This window comes from Periophthalmus magnuspinnatus, chromosome 8 (genome assembly GCF_009829125.3).
Source record: "Periophthalmus magnuspinnatus isolate fPerMag1 chromosome 8, fPerMag1.2.pri, whole genome shotgun sequence".
NCBI lineage: Eukaryota > Metazoa > Chordata > Actinopteri > Gobiiformes > Gobiidae > Periophthalmus > Periophthalmus magnuspinnatus.
In genome coordinates, this window is record NC_047133.1 from 19537610 (window position 1) to 19552049 (window position 14440).

Here is a 14440-nt window from a genome sequence, read left to right on the forward strand (position 1 = left end):
TGTAATGTTTTTATCCAGCCCGTTTTACGACGCCAAGAGAAGCCAGCGTACCTCGAAATACTTTCTGAAAAACTAAACCCTGAAGGACTGTCTGAGCTGAGACAGAACAATGCAGAGTATTTATCTGTGAGACGACAACTTTGTAACTCTTTTGTAGAGACATAAACTGGCATTTCAAGGAGCCAAGGTTGCACACAATGAATGTTCACTTCTTCGGCTGTAGAAAAAGACTCAGATATCGCCTTGATTTCTTCTTTTTTTGTTGATTGCTTCAAAGTTTGCTCTTCGCACGAGGTTTTCTTCAAAGCTACTACCTGTAAGATTATGTGATTTTTAACAGTAGATGGCAGAAGTGAAACCTGCCCTCCCCTCTCCCCGGTCTCACCTCCCCCGTTTCCCCTCCCCCGTTTCCCTTCCCTCGTCTCCTGGTCTCTGCTCTCTGATCTTCTGTCAGGTCAGGGCGGGACAGCAGACAGCAGTCAGGTAGCATCTGTGGTATTTTCTTTTATTGGAAAACAGCACTACTATTACTGTTGCTTCTTGTAATTTAACAAATGTTAGACTCTCTGTGGGTCTGTATCTCTGCCCCACTCCCTCTCTTTACCTATCTCTCTGCGTGTGTGTGTGTTTGTCTCTCTCTCTGTCTCTTTATCTCTGTGTGGCTGTCTCTCTGTGTCTTTCTGTCTCTCTCTTTCTGTCTCTGTGTGTCTCTCTCTCTCTCCCTCTCTCTCTTTGAGTGTCTCTGTCTCTCTCCTTCTGTATCTCTCTCCTTCAGTTTCTCTCCTTCTCTCTGTGTCTCTGTCTCTCTCTCTCTCTCTGAGTCTTTCTGTGTGTCTCTCTCTGAGTGTCTCTATCTCTGTCTGTCTGTGTGTGTCTTTCTCTATCTCTTTCTCTCTGAGTGTCTCTGTCCATCGTCTCTCTCTCTCTCTCTGTGCCTCTCTCTCTGTCCATCATCTCTCTCTGTGTGTCTCTGTCCATCCTCTCTCTCACTCTGTGTCTCTTTCTCTGTCCATTGTCTCTCTCTGTCTCTTTCCATCGTCTCTCTCACTGTGCCTCTCTTTCTGTCCATAGAGTCTCTCTCTGTCTCTTTCTCTGTCCATCGTCTCTCTCTCTCTCTCTCTGTGTGTTTCTCTGTCCATCATCTCTCTCTATCGTCTCTCTCTGTGTCTCTGTCCATCGTCTCTCTGTCTCTCTGTCCATCGTCTCTCTGTCTCTCTGTCCATGGTCTCTGTGTCTCTCTGTCCATGGTCTCGGTGTCTCTCTGTCCATGGTCTCTGTGTCTCTCTGTCCATGGTCTCTGTGTCTCTCTGTCCATGGTCTCTGTGTCTCTCTGTCCATGGTCTCTCTGTCTCTCTGTCCATGGTCTCTCTGTCTCTCTGTCCATGGTCTCTGTGTCTCTCTGTCCATGGTCTCTGTGTGTCTCTGTCTCTCTGTCCATGGTCTCTCTGTCTCTCTGTCCATGGTCTCTCTGTCTCTCTGTCCATGGTCTCTGTGTCTCTCTGTCCATGGTCTCTGTGTCTCTGTGTCTCTCTGTGTCTCTGTTCTCTTCAGATCCTCATTATCTCCATTGACCTTTACCTTGTGCCTTCAGTGTTGAGTGCACAGTCATTTACCCTTCACTTCCACTTTCACTTTTTTACTTCTTCTGTGGTTGATTTTTTTTGCACTTCTGAACTTGGTGTTATCTGACAAATATAAATATTGCACAAACTGTAAATTTGACTTGTCTGTGTGAACATGAGTATCCTTGTAACTCTTCAGTTTCGATTTCGCGGGCTCTGTTTACACACACGCCAAAAATCTCATGTGATTATTTTTTGAGTTATTTTAAAATCCATTTTACTTTGTCTAGTTCCAAATACAACAGTGACAGTTTTGTCTGTCCCAATGATTAATCAACTAAGTATATATTTAATGTGTGTATACTGAGATTAAATAGTATCTGATTTTCGAAACTTTTGACAGACCTAACGGATACCGAAACTAGTATCGAAACTAGATTTTCATTTGAGCAGGTATCAATAGTTAAAAAGTTACATTCACAGAACAGAAAGAGCATTTCCTTTAGAGCTTTAGAATGAAGTTGAGCTGTATCAGAACAAGTATAAGACACATATACTAGTATACGCCAATGGACCACGATTAGGCCACATGGGAATAGAAAAGAAAGTACTACCATTTACTGTTGAAAATCTGATTCTTTTGTCTAAATAAAGTGGTTTTTTGGGGGTTTTTTCATCATGAATTCGGCTTCGAGTATCAGTGTATATGTATTGTATATCTGCAGGTTAAGACTGTGGCAACTCGGGGTCAGTTATGAGTAGTACTTTTTAAAACAAAGGCATCAGACTAATTTTAATATCCCTAATTATTCTGTAATAGTTTATATGGAGTCACATTGCATTTTGGGTAACCAGCTTGAATGCTTTTTGCTGTCTTCTTGTTCAGCATTCTAACACTGTATTGGAGAGTGAAGGGAACTTTTATATACTTTACATAATCTGCCAGGGAGCCATTTTGTTGTATAATCCGAAGTCTGTGTTTGACAGTATCTTTTTTAAAGTAGCCAAGAAATGAAAATGAAGTCTTTCTGTCTATCTTTTCAGAACAAACGCATTAAAAAGATGAAAGAAGTCTAGAGCTGTGGTTGTAAATAAACTCGCACTCGAAAGTCTTGAAAGAAATTTTTCCCATATGATGCCGACGAGCAGATCCAGAATTTTTCATTGTGTTTCGTTTGATTCAATTCAAATTTTATTGCATTTTTTCATTTTATTTTTGGTTTATAGATGCACGACGACCTTTATAAATGTAAATTGTTCTACGTATAGCTTAAGTTATTTGAAAAAAGCATTGGTGGCAATATCAATAAACTGAATCTTAATTGGGATGAAGATTCTGTCATTTCCAGGGCCATCAGCAGAAATTTGGGGACCATGGGCAAAAAGCCTCACATGGGCCCCCGTCTAATATAAATTAATATGAAAAATGTCCAATTCTGAGCCCTTAAAAACCCTGAAGCCGGGAATACAGACGCCTGTCAACTCTCCCGGTCATTTCTAACGGTCAGTGATCCGTTTTTAATGTTTTTCATGGAGAGGTCATTTTGGATAAGCAGCGAAACGTCTTTACTCCTTCAACTTTCTGTCCAGTTGACACATTTACTTTGGCTTTCACTATGGAGGGGTCTACAGTCAGGTCTCTCAGTAAAAGCATGCAGTTTGAAGGAACAAGTTGTGCTATTTTGTTTTTGTACTTTTGTGTCAAATGGCAGTGAATAAAGTGAACTGAAATCCATTAAAGCTGCTTTTCAGAGCTTTTAACCATATTATAGTTGTTTTCTTCTTATCTACGCTCTCGAAGTTGCATTAGGAGGGATTTGTGCATGTTTGAGCAACCTTTAATCACTTATTTTTAAGACGCCATATTGCTGATCAATCCCCGTTTTCATCACCGCTGGTACACGCCCAATGTGACGTACTTACTGTTCTTCTGTGTTATTTTCTTAATTGATGATACTCGTAGGATTTGGCAACGTCGTGTAGTCATTTTGGTACAAATGAAAACAAATCCGCTACTCGCTAGTGTGACGTGCATCTATCCATAGGGGGCGCCAACAGCTCCACGGCTCTTTGTTGTGATCACGTTTACGGCGATGTCGGCTCCCATTGAAGTTAGCAGATTTGTTTCTTTTACTAAGTTGTTTTAGATGAATATTGCGATTTAAAATATGATAATTATAACATAACTATCCACAGGTGTCAGAGATCATAACTCTAGACAGGGGTGTCAAACACATTATCAAAGAGGGCCACATCAGTAAAATGGCTGCCGTTAAAGGGCCAGATGTAAAATAAATGTAACTACTTTTTAAACTTGTTAATTAACTGTAACTTGAATGAGTAATAAATACAGAAACAAATACTGCATATTCATTTGCATAGATGTCAAAAATATGGCTGTGTAACTGTATATCTCCTGATAAAATGACATTTTAAGACCTTTTAATTTACCCTGTCGAGGGCCACATAAAATTATGTGGTGGGCCGCATTTGGCCCAGGGGCCTTGAGTTTGACACATGTGCTCTAGAGCAAACACAAGGACAATAGGTCAGTTTTAAAAGGAAAAAATACAATTGGATCAATAATCAAGATTGATTACTGAGCGGGAAAATTCTTTATTTATGTATTTTGGTCATATCACTCAGCCGTACTGCAGTTACAGTAAAAACACACTTTTTCTATTTTTTTACAGAATGCAATTTTCAACCCAAAATAATATTAGTTTCTTAAATATTACCACGTGGTCTTTTACTAGTTCTGATATAGCTCAAGATCATTCTAAAACTCTTCAGGAAAAGTCAAATTTCTGTGAATTTCTCAGCATTGATACCTGCATAAATTATTTTTAGATTCTGGGTATAGTGTGTTGTTTTTTTTTGTTTTTTTTTTAGCCTGTTTGCAGTGTCATCTGAAACCCAGCCCTAAACCAGCTGCTCCACTTGTCTGTGTTATGGTTTGAGGGGAAGGGGCTGTGATGATGCAGGTGGATGTTGACATGGAAAACAGGCCTGTCATAGGATATGTTGTTTTTTTTTTATGGATTCCCTGCTGTAAAAGTGTCCACAGCAAAATATTCATGGTTGATGACATGTCTCAGGAATACACTTATGTTGCCCCAGCAAACATATAGGGGCATTCTGTGTAAACAACCCACAATGCACTCTGGTCAGGGTGCAATATTACAGGACGGGTGAGACGCTGTTATTAAAACCCACTGTGGATTTTTTTGGCCAGAAAATAGACTAAAATACCAGCATATACAGTGTTTTTTGCGCTAATAAACCTAGAAAAACATGCGTCCTCCGTGAGCAGGCTTGCATCTCCGCAAACCTGACTCAAACATGGCATGAGTGTCTTATCACCTGCTCGTCGCCATGTAAAATGTTCTGCTTTGGATTAAATATCCCGTAGTGCAGCTTTAACTGTATCTGTCTCTATCTAGAGTGGAAAAAAGTGATTATTTGCGTATTGAGTTCTACACAAGAGTTGTCAAAAGTATACAAAATCAGATGTTAATTAATACTAAAATTAGTATCGAAACTAGGTACTCATTTGAGCAGGTATTGATGCTAAAAAAGTCAGTCGCAAAACAGAAATGAGCTTTTCCTAGCTTTAGAATGATCTTGAGCTGTTTCAGAACAAGTATAAGACACATAGACTAGTATACACCCATGGACCACTGTGGAACCTACTGGACGACTGAGGGATTACACAGATATAAGGCAACATGGGAATACAGTGGTCACTCATTTATCGCGGGGATTACGTTTTAAAAATAACCCGCAATAGGCAAAATCCATGAAATAGTCAACGCTATTGTTTTATGACTGTAAAACCCCTCACCACACACTTTATACACTTTTCTCACACAGGCATTAACATTTTCTCACATTTCTCTCATGTTTAAACTCTCTCAAAGTTTGACATTTTGGGTTTTGTCGAGGGAGAAAACTTACAAACATACAGCACTTCAGAGTCACACTGCGATCCAACATTTATGTAAATTTGTTTGAACACATTCTGTACTGTACAGGAGACACAGCACGGAGGAGACTGATGGACAATGGTCTACAGTCCCTCAGCCAATCAGGACGCAGAACACAATGCACGGTCATACACTGTAAAAAAGCATGAAAAATTGCACTATAAAAATCTGTGAAATATGAACCGCGATACAGTGAGGGACAATTGTATAACAAAGTACTACCATTTAATGTTGAAAATCACATTCTGTTGTCTATATAAAGAGTGTTTTTATTGGCATCGTGGCATGGAGTATCGAGTCTGTTTCTTTGTATTGAAATCGAGTTTGAAATTTTTGCATGGTAACAACACTACTACACACGATCTATCTGCTCTCTCTAAAAGTGGACTTTTTACAGTGACCTCCTTTGACCTCACGCTCCATATAAGCGTTCATACTTTCTCTCCAGCTAAAATAACTATGAAATGCAAAGATGGCGGCATATTTGTCTGGATGCCTCCTGTCCAATGTGGTTTCCCAATGTTCTGGCCTCATCTCGTCTCCCGCGGTGACGAATGAATCCTTTCAATAACAGTATTAAGCCCTCTCGCCCGCTGGCTTTTTATGAGAGTGGTGACAAGCTAAGTACACTAGTTCAAAGCTACACGGTGACATTTCCCAGCAGGCCCCAAGTGTTAACTCAAAACAGACAATGACAATATTATTTGTGTTGTTCATAGATTGGCGCTGCGAACGACAAAAACTGAATCATTAAAACATCAAACACACAAGTGACACATGTGGCTAAGTGGAGGCATTAGGAGAGAAGAATTTTACTTTGAATCAACATCTTGGTTGCATTTTTATACAGCGCTTTTCCACCTTCAAGTCACTCAAAGTGCTTTACATCAAGGAACCACTCACCCTTTCACACACACTGGGGGAATGTACATACTCATTTGAGCTGGTAGTAATATTAGCTTGATATTAGAACCAGTGGATAAACGCTCTTCCAACTAAGCTGTTTTTGTTTAGTTTTTTTGTTCTTTATTTGTCAGGGACCATGTACAAATTCATTAATCTTACAAAAGAACAGCTGATTTGTACCAGATTTTGCTACTGCTGCTACTTTCCCTCTGCAGGCCCTGGGCAGGTGAATATTAAAAATACACTTTTCATAACAATTACATTATAAGACTCAGTTATTAACATTATCAGTTTGTCATTAACATTAGCAACTAAATACAATAAATGTCCTCATGTCCAAGCTCTCGACATAAACAGTATTGGTTGAGCGGTCACTAACACACAGGTTTGTGGATGAATGCTGTCACTGCGTCTTTGGGCAAGACACTTAACCCACCTCAGCTCAGTGGTCCAGTAGGCTCCATAGTGGTCCATGGGTGTGTACTAGTCTATGTGTCTTATACTTGTGAAAGATACAGCTCAAGATCGTTCTAAAGATATTAAGGAAAGGTTTATTTCTGTCCTGTGAATGTGACTTTTCGATCGTATTGATACTTGTGTAATGAGTATATGGTTTCAAAATTTGTCCTCTGCATTTGAGCCATTTGTCAGTGCCAGGGACCCATCTCCATCGCTTTGTTTCTGGACTTGGTCAGGGCTACGTGAGTTGGAGGATTGTACCTGTTTTTTGGGTTTTTTGTTTTTTTTTGGTTGATGGAGCATGTGGAAAAAACCCACTCAGACACGGGAAGAACATGCAAACTCCACACAGACATAGGCAGAATACGCAAACTCCACACAGACACAGTAAGAACATGCAAACTCCACACATACACACACACAGTGAGAACACGCAAACTCCACATACACAGAGGGAGAGCACGCAAACTTCACACAGACATAGGGAGAACATGCAAACTCCACACAGACATAGGTAGAATATGCAAACTCCACACAGACACAGTGAGAACACGCAAACTCCATGCACACACACAGACATAGTGAGAACACGCAAACTCCACACACAGACACAGGGAGAACACGCAAACTCCACACACACAGACACAGGGAGAACACGGAAACTTCACATACACAGAGGGAGAACATGCAAACAATACACACAGACACAGGTAGAACATGCAAGTGCCACACAAACACAGGTAGAACACACAAACTCCACACAGGCACAGTTAAATATATAATATAATATACCAGGATGAATATTACCCCTAAAATAAGTGTATGTAGCAGTTTTAGTGACAGGCGTCTACTTTTAGCTACACAAAGTATCACATTCCACTGCAGACGAGTGCGGCCACAGTTCTCTCAAGAATTCACTAGTTACAAATCAAAGCTCTGGCCTGTGTTTGTGCAGTGCTGCTCAGAGTTCACTCGAGGTTAGGCGTGAATGATTGGGCTGGATACACTGGTGGCTTTACAAATATGCAGCCATCTTGTCCTCGTTTCTGCAGCGAGATCTGGCATTTTAATGTGTGCAAATGAAGTTACAAAGTCCACTTATGTAATTGAGGGAAATCGAAAAACCACAACTGTTAATTTTGGTGAATGCAAGAGGAGGGACGTCGAGATTATGATATTATGTGATTATAAAACAGGACAAATTATATCCAAGAAGGACAGAATGAAAGATATGAAGGTTATGAAAAAGTCAAAATAAGAAGTTTGGTAACACTGTTTATGCTTTAATTAGTGTAGTTAGCAGAGTTTTTTTTTTTAAAGGGCCCATATTCCACTTTTCTGATCTATGTTATAATGTTGTTTCCTCATCACAAACAGACCTGGAGTTGTGTTTTGTTTAATTCACACGTTTAACACCCAAACAGTGAGCAAAAGCCGAGTTCTTCTCTCAAACAGAAAACACTGTTCCACCTTGTGATGTCATGTGGTGATACAGGAAGTGCTCCACTGTGTTTTTAAATTCCACACGCAATTTCACTAGAATCATTTGGATAATTTCAGACCTGAATTTGCCAATCTCAGTCATCCGGGTATGTTTGATAGAAAAATGTAATTCTGTGCATCTGCTTGTTCTACCAGTGATGTTTTGTATGTTGAGAGTGGGATTCAAACTGCTAACCTTAGGATCAGTTGACAAACACTATGAACTGAGCCACTGTCGCCCCCGCTCCAGATCCCTTCTAATCTGTTTGTTTATGTAATATTAAGATTACAGTCGTACTCCTGTTCTCCTGCTACTGTTCCAGTTTAGAGGACAAATTGACTCAGTGTGTTTAATGCTTCACGATAACCACAGTATTTCTATATTAACATTCCCCTCTCTCCCTCTCTCCCTCCCTCCCCCTCTCCTCCCCCTCTCCTCGTCTTTTAGGGTGTGTGGCGCTCCCCGCTCGAGTTTCCTGCCTCTTCATGTTACTGAGCTGAAGCCACAGGTGGGTCCATATTACTTCATGTTGCTCTACTCCTGCTTTAGACACACGATGGTGGATTTAAACTGGAATATTCGGGATTCCCCTTCTCCAGAGACATTCCCAGTGCGTTTTCCCAGTCCGTTTTTCGAAGTAGTTTACAGACCAGTATATATATGTGCCCGGATGAATCTCATGTAAATGGACTAACTGGTACTCATATTTTGATGATATTTTGTTGTTTGGGAAAGAAATTTGGTACTTCCAGTGATGCAGCCCTGTTGACTAGACATAGACCGATATATATTGATATATTTGGCTGATATTTGGCTTCTCCAGCGCAGGCCGATATTTTGTTTTGGTCGATTTCCTGGCTCAAAAATACACATAAAGGTTTATATTGACACTTAAATACGTTCTACTAGAAGTTCTCCACTGTGTTTTTAAACTCCACACACCTTCACTAGAATCATTTGGTTAATTTCAGCCCTGGAATTGCCAATAAAAGGTAAAAGTAGCTGTTAACTTGAAAATTACCACTTCATGACATCACAAGGTGCAGCAGAGCGTTTTGAGCTTTGGAGATGTAGACAGACTAATAATAAAGTGTTACTCAAACATGTGTGAATGAAACAAAAACACAACTCCAGGTCTGTTTTTGAGGAGGTAACAACATTATAACACAGCTTAAATCTCCAGTACAGCTTGATAATTTGTTTTGGTCGATTTGCTGCCTAAAAAATACACACAAATACACTTCATATTTACACTTTAATACAAAGAGATATGTACTGTAGCTGCACAAACTTGACTACACAGCTCTCCATGGATTTGCGGTAAAAGGGGCTTGGGAGGAGTTTCTAGTAAATTTAAATAACTGAATTTGGGGGAAATAATCAAAATCGAGCCAAAATATCTGTAAAGCTTATGGGCCATTAGCTGCTCTGTATTTTTCACACTCTTTCATGGGATCAGAACCTTTTGGATCTGTTCCTTTCAAAGTGCCGTTCAAAAGACTCTCTTTGAATCGCTCTTTCACTATTTATTAATATGACAAAAGCCAATTTGAGGACTCATTTTAACTAATCCCAGAGAAAAATAACCAAGGTTTAAATGTGTTTAAATGTGTTTAAATGGTTCAAACTGAGAGTGGGAGTGTGTTTACGTTTTCAAATTAGATCAACCTTTTTTAATATGATCCCAAATATGTTTGTTTTTGTGCACAAATCTGTCATTCGTGTCGCCTGCTCTGCTCCTGTGCCAATCCTCGTGTCGGTTCAGTTTTAATCCATATAAAAATGCGTACAAACTAGAAAGAAAACAATTTGATTCTTTGTAAAAAAAAAAAAAAAATGATATCCAGATCCAGCCGTTGACGGGAATCAAAGAGACTTGAAGGAACCGTTCAAAGGAGCCGGCTCTTTCGCTAATGTCACATCACTAGTTGGGTTTTTGTCTAATTCAGAGTTGAGTCACTGTCATTGTCACACTATTGTACATTGCAGGCATGGGGACAGAAAGCGAGACAATTTTAGCTATGCAACTGTATTCAGCACTTCCTGTCGCTCCTCGTCCAATCAGCTGTCAGCGCAAGGCCACAGCTGCTCACTACAGATGCCCCGCCTGATAAAACTAAAGCTCTGCACTGCCTCATGTAGATACTTATATGTGATGTGTGCAGCATTAGTGGTATGTGGTGTTGTTGGAAGCAGAATGGGCTTTGTGTTTTGCTAATTCAGACTTGGTTTGTTGGGATAGTACCTGTGCTAAATATTTATCATAGTTTTACATCAGTTTGTGAAGAAAAGTTGAGAAAAAATACAGGAAGTAGGGGTGTGTTCACAAAAAGGAGCTACCTAGGTCAGCAACATCAAATCAGATTTTTAAATGTGGAGACAATGGTTTAAATGAGGGGTGTCACACTCATTTAAAATGTAACTAAATAAATTTAACTAAATGTAAACAAATGTAATGTAAAATAAATGCAACTAGTTTTTAATCTTGTTAATTACCAGTTTCTATATTTATTACTTATTCAAGTTAAAAATATTGCATATAGATTTGCATAGATATGATAAAATGGCTGTGTAACTGTGTATCTACTAATAAACTGATATTTTAAGACTTTTTAATTTACTTTGTCGCGGGCCACATAAAATGGCGTGGCGGGCCACATTTGGACCACGGGCCTTGAGTTTGACACATTTATTTATTTATCTTTATTTATACAGGGGGACCCAATGAGAGCACTTGGGCTCTCTTTTTCATCGGTGCCCTGTTTAAAATACAACACAAACCGAAAAAACAATCAAAACAAATAAGTCCATAAAATACATAAATAACAAGTGCAGGTGTGTGTGTAAAAGTTTGTTATCAGATTATTAAATTGCAATTCTGTCACCAACGTGTCCAGTTTTGCTTTTCCTTGGAGCATATTCCATTTTTGTGAAGCAAAACAGTTAAAAGCCTCTTTCCCATCTCAGTTCTGGTGTGGCTCGTCCTTAGCCTTATGCAGTCATGTGATCTGGTGTTAAATGTTCCGGTATCAATAATTAACAAGCAGGTGAGGTATTCTGGCAGTTTTTGAAGTAATCCCTTATAGATAAAGTTAATGCAGTGCTGTTCTCTTCTAACAGACAGTGATGGCCAATCTACTTTTTCATAGAGCGTACAGTGATGAGTTTCAAATCCATCACCTGTAACAAAGCGAAGGGCCGAGTGAAATAGTGGATCCAATGGTTTCAAAGCAGAGGCTGAAGTCTGCATATACACCACATCCCCATAATCCAGTACAGATAGGAAGGTTGCTTGCACTATTTCTTTTCTGTAACTCATTGGGATACAATATTTGTTTCTGTAATAAAATGATAATTTAGATTTTAAGCTTTTACATAATTCTGAGATATGTTTTTTAAAGGACAAGTTTTCATCAAGCCAAAACCCAAGATATTTCTGTGTCGACTCTTTCAATGGATGCACCATTTAGTGTGTAAAGGTTTGTAGCCTGCATGTTACTGAAATGTTTTTTTTTTAGAAAAAATCATATACTTAGTTTTACTTGCATTCAAAAACAGCTTAAGATTTATGAGGGAGTTTTGGATTTCATTAAAATCTTGCTGCAGTTTTAAAAGTGCCTGATCAGCAGAAGGAGCAGTTGCATACAAAACAGCATCATCTGTATATAAATGTATGTGGCTTTCTTTTAAATTGTGACCAATAGAATTTATAAAAATAGTAAAAAGTAGGGGGCCCAAAATTGAGCCTTGGGGCACTCCTTTACTTAAAGTTAAAAAATCTGATTTAAAACCATCGGCTACTACTGCCTGGGTTCTGTTTGAAAGATAATTTTGGAACGGGTAACATGTAGCATTGTCAAATCCAATCTGCTTCAGACGGTTCATGCAGTTTAAATTTTTTATTTAACCAAACAAAGGTCGTATCATTTATTTTTATTAGTCTGAGCATAAATATGGTGTAATTTAGTAAGTTTTGGCCCATGTTAACAGTTGCTAGGTAACAGTTACAATGACCTCTGCATTGTCATCTGCTGCCCATGTCCAACGACGATGAAATTGTTAAAACTAGAAAAAAACTAAATAAAATCTTAACTATAATTATGTTAACCATGTAAGTAAAACAAAAAAAAAAGTAAAATATATAAATAAATAAATAAAATATTCAGTATATTGTAATATTTGAGCAGTTTCCTTATATATTTTGGTGGTTGGTTAAAATCTATGAATGCGCACTGTGACCTGAATCTTGATGCTAAACTAAAGGCACATTGCATAACTTTTCTGGCGGAGGGTACAGCCACCTGCTCGTCTCCACGGTGACATTATTGTTTGCGTAGGATGTGTCACAGTGCCATTGTGCATACAGTAGGCCATCTATCGCCATGGAGACAAGAAACTGGCAATAGCCGGCGCACCAGCCACATGTTTCAAACTATTTTAAAAACACTGATAATGAAGAATGCCATGTTCAGTGTATTTATATGTAACATTTAAAGCAAAGAAATAACATCGCCATGAGAACAGACAGGTGGTCAGGAAATGTATGTAGTGCACATTTGACAAATACTTAAAACAGAAGCTAAAACACTGCAGTATTCTAGACTAGAGCTAGGGACGAATAATAATTTTATTTAAGGATTTGCTGAATTGGGTTTTTTTTTGGTTTTTTTTTATTATTCACAAGTTTAATCTACCTTTATATAAATATATTGTTTCCTAGGACTTTTTTCTGCATCTTGTGAGTGCAGTTTGGGTCAGATACACATATATACGTAATGGTTTTGAGAGGTTTTGCCACGTCTTCTTTAAAAAGTTACTGGAGTAAATGTAACTGCAAAACCTCGTAATATAACTGCAAAACTGCGTAATATAAACCCATAGAATAAGGTTTACCATCGGGGTCATGCTCTCTCGTTTGACCCGCAACGACTCGGGTCAAAGATCAGTCTGGGTTAGCTTTAGCAGCATTAGCTTTAGTAGCATTAGCGCAGGGCTTATCTTCTCCTCATGTGAGACCAGAGCTGCCAAGTCCTCTTCTGTAGCCATGGGTTTCACAATAACGGTTGGCATAACGATAAACAAACAAAATATGTGTATATATATATATATATATATATAACAGTAAACTGAAACCCACGAATCTAACGTTGAACTGCTTTTTTGACTTGCAGATTTGAACATGGCTCGTGTTAATCTCATTCTGACAGAAAAGTGGCATAGTGCAAGTAACTTTTATTTATTTTTCATTTTATTTCATTATTTTACCATCCCCCTGTTTCCATGGAGATGTTATTGCTTTGCCTGAAATACCCCATAGATCTCTTTAATATTTACATAAAACGCACAATAAGTTGTTATAATATGGTTAAGTTTCATTTTCATTTTGAACGCTCTGAGTCTCTCCTCCCATGTCACAGATCACATCACAGTTAGCATGCAGCCTGCTAATGGAACGTCTGCACATCACACCAGGTTTGTGAAGCTGTAGTGCATTGTTTTGCTTTTGTATTTAATGAAAAATAGCCAAGTAGGAGCACGGGTGATGTAGGCTAGGTCCTATATTACACAAAAACTGACTGAGATTTAAGATGTGTTATAATGCTGTTACTTCGTCAAAAACACAGCTGGGGTCATGTTTTGTTTCATTCACACATGTTTTAGTAACCCTCTATTATTAGTCTCTAACATCTCCAAAACTCAAAATGCTCTGTTCCACCTTGTGATGTCATAAAGTGGTAGTTTTCAGCTACCTTTAACCTTTAGTTCAGTAGAGATTTTCAATAGCCTCTGTGCACAGTAGCGCCTGCTAACCTCACTGTTAGCATCACTACTTCCTGTTCAATTTTATCTCTGAGGCTTTAGCAGTTACGCTAAAATAAATAAATAAAAATAAAAAATATGTGCACAGGGGGCTGCAGGTGGTTTAGGGGTCAGGGGTCAGAGGTTAGGGGCTTAGGGTGTTAGCTGTGGGTGGATGTCACTGACAACATGTTAAAACCTACACCAATAAAATTAACTTCAGCGGAGGACACTTCTGTGTTTAG

At 38.8% G+C, this 14440-nt stretch overlaps 1 protein-coding gene across 1 annotated transcript in view; it reads left to right on the forward strand.

The window, feature by feature from the left end:
* The window catches only part of stat5a (signal transducer and activator of transcription 5a), a 135845-nt gene that overhangs the window by 63403 nt on the left and 58002 nt on the right, over nucleotides 1–14440 (forward strand). Inside the window, exon 2 of the mRNA XM_033970393.2 lies at nucleotides 8844–8904. The gene's annotated coding sequence lies outside the window, so the exon portion shown is untranslated. The remainder of the gene's footprint in view (nucleotides 1–8843; nucleotides 8905–14440) is intronic.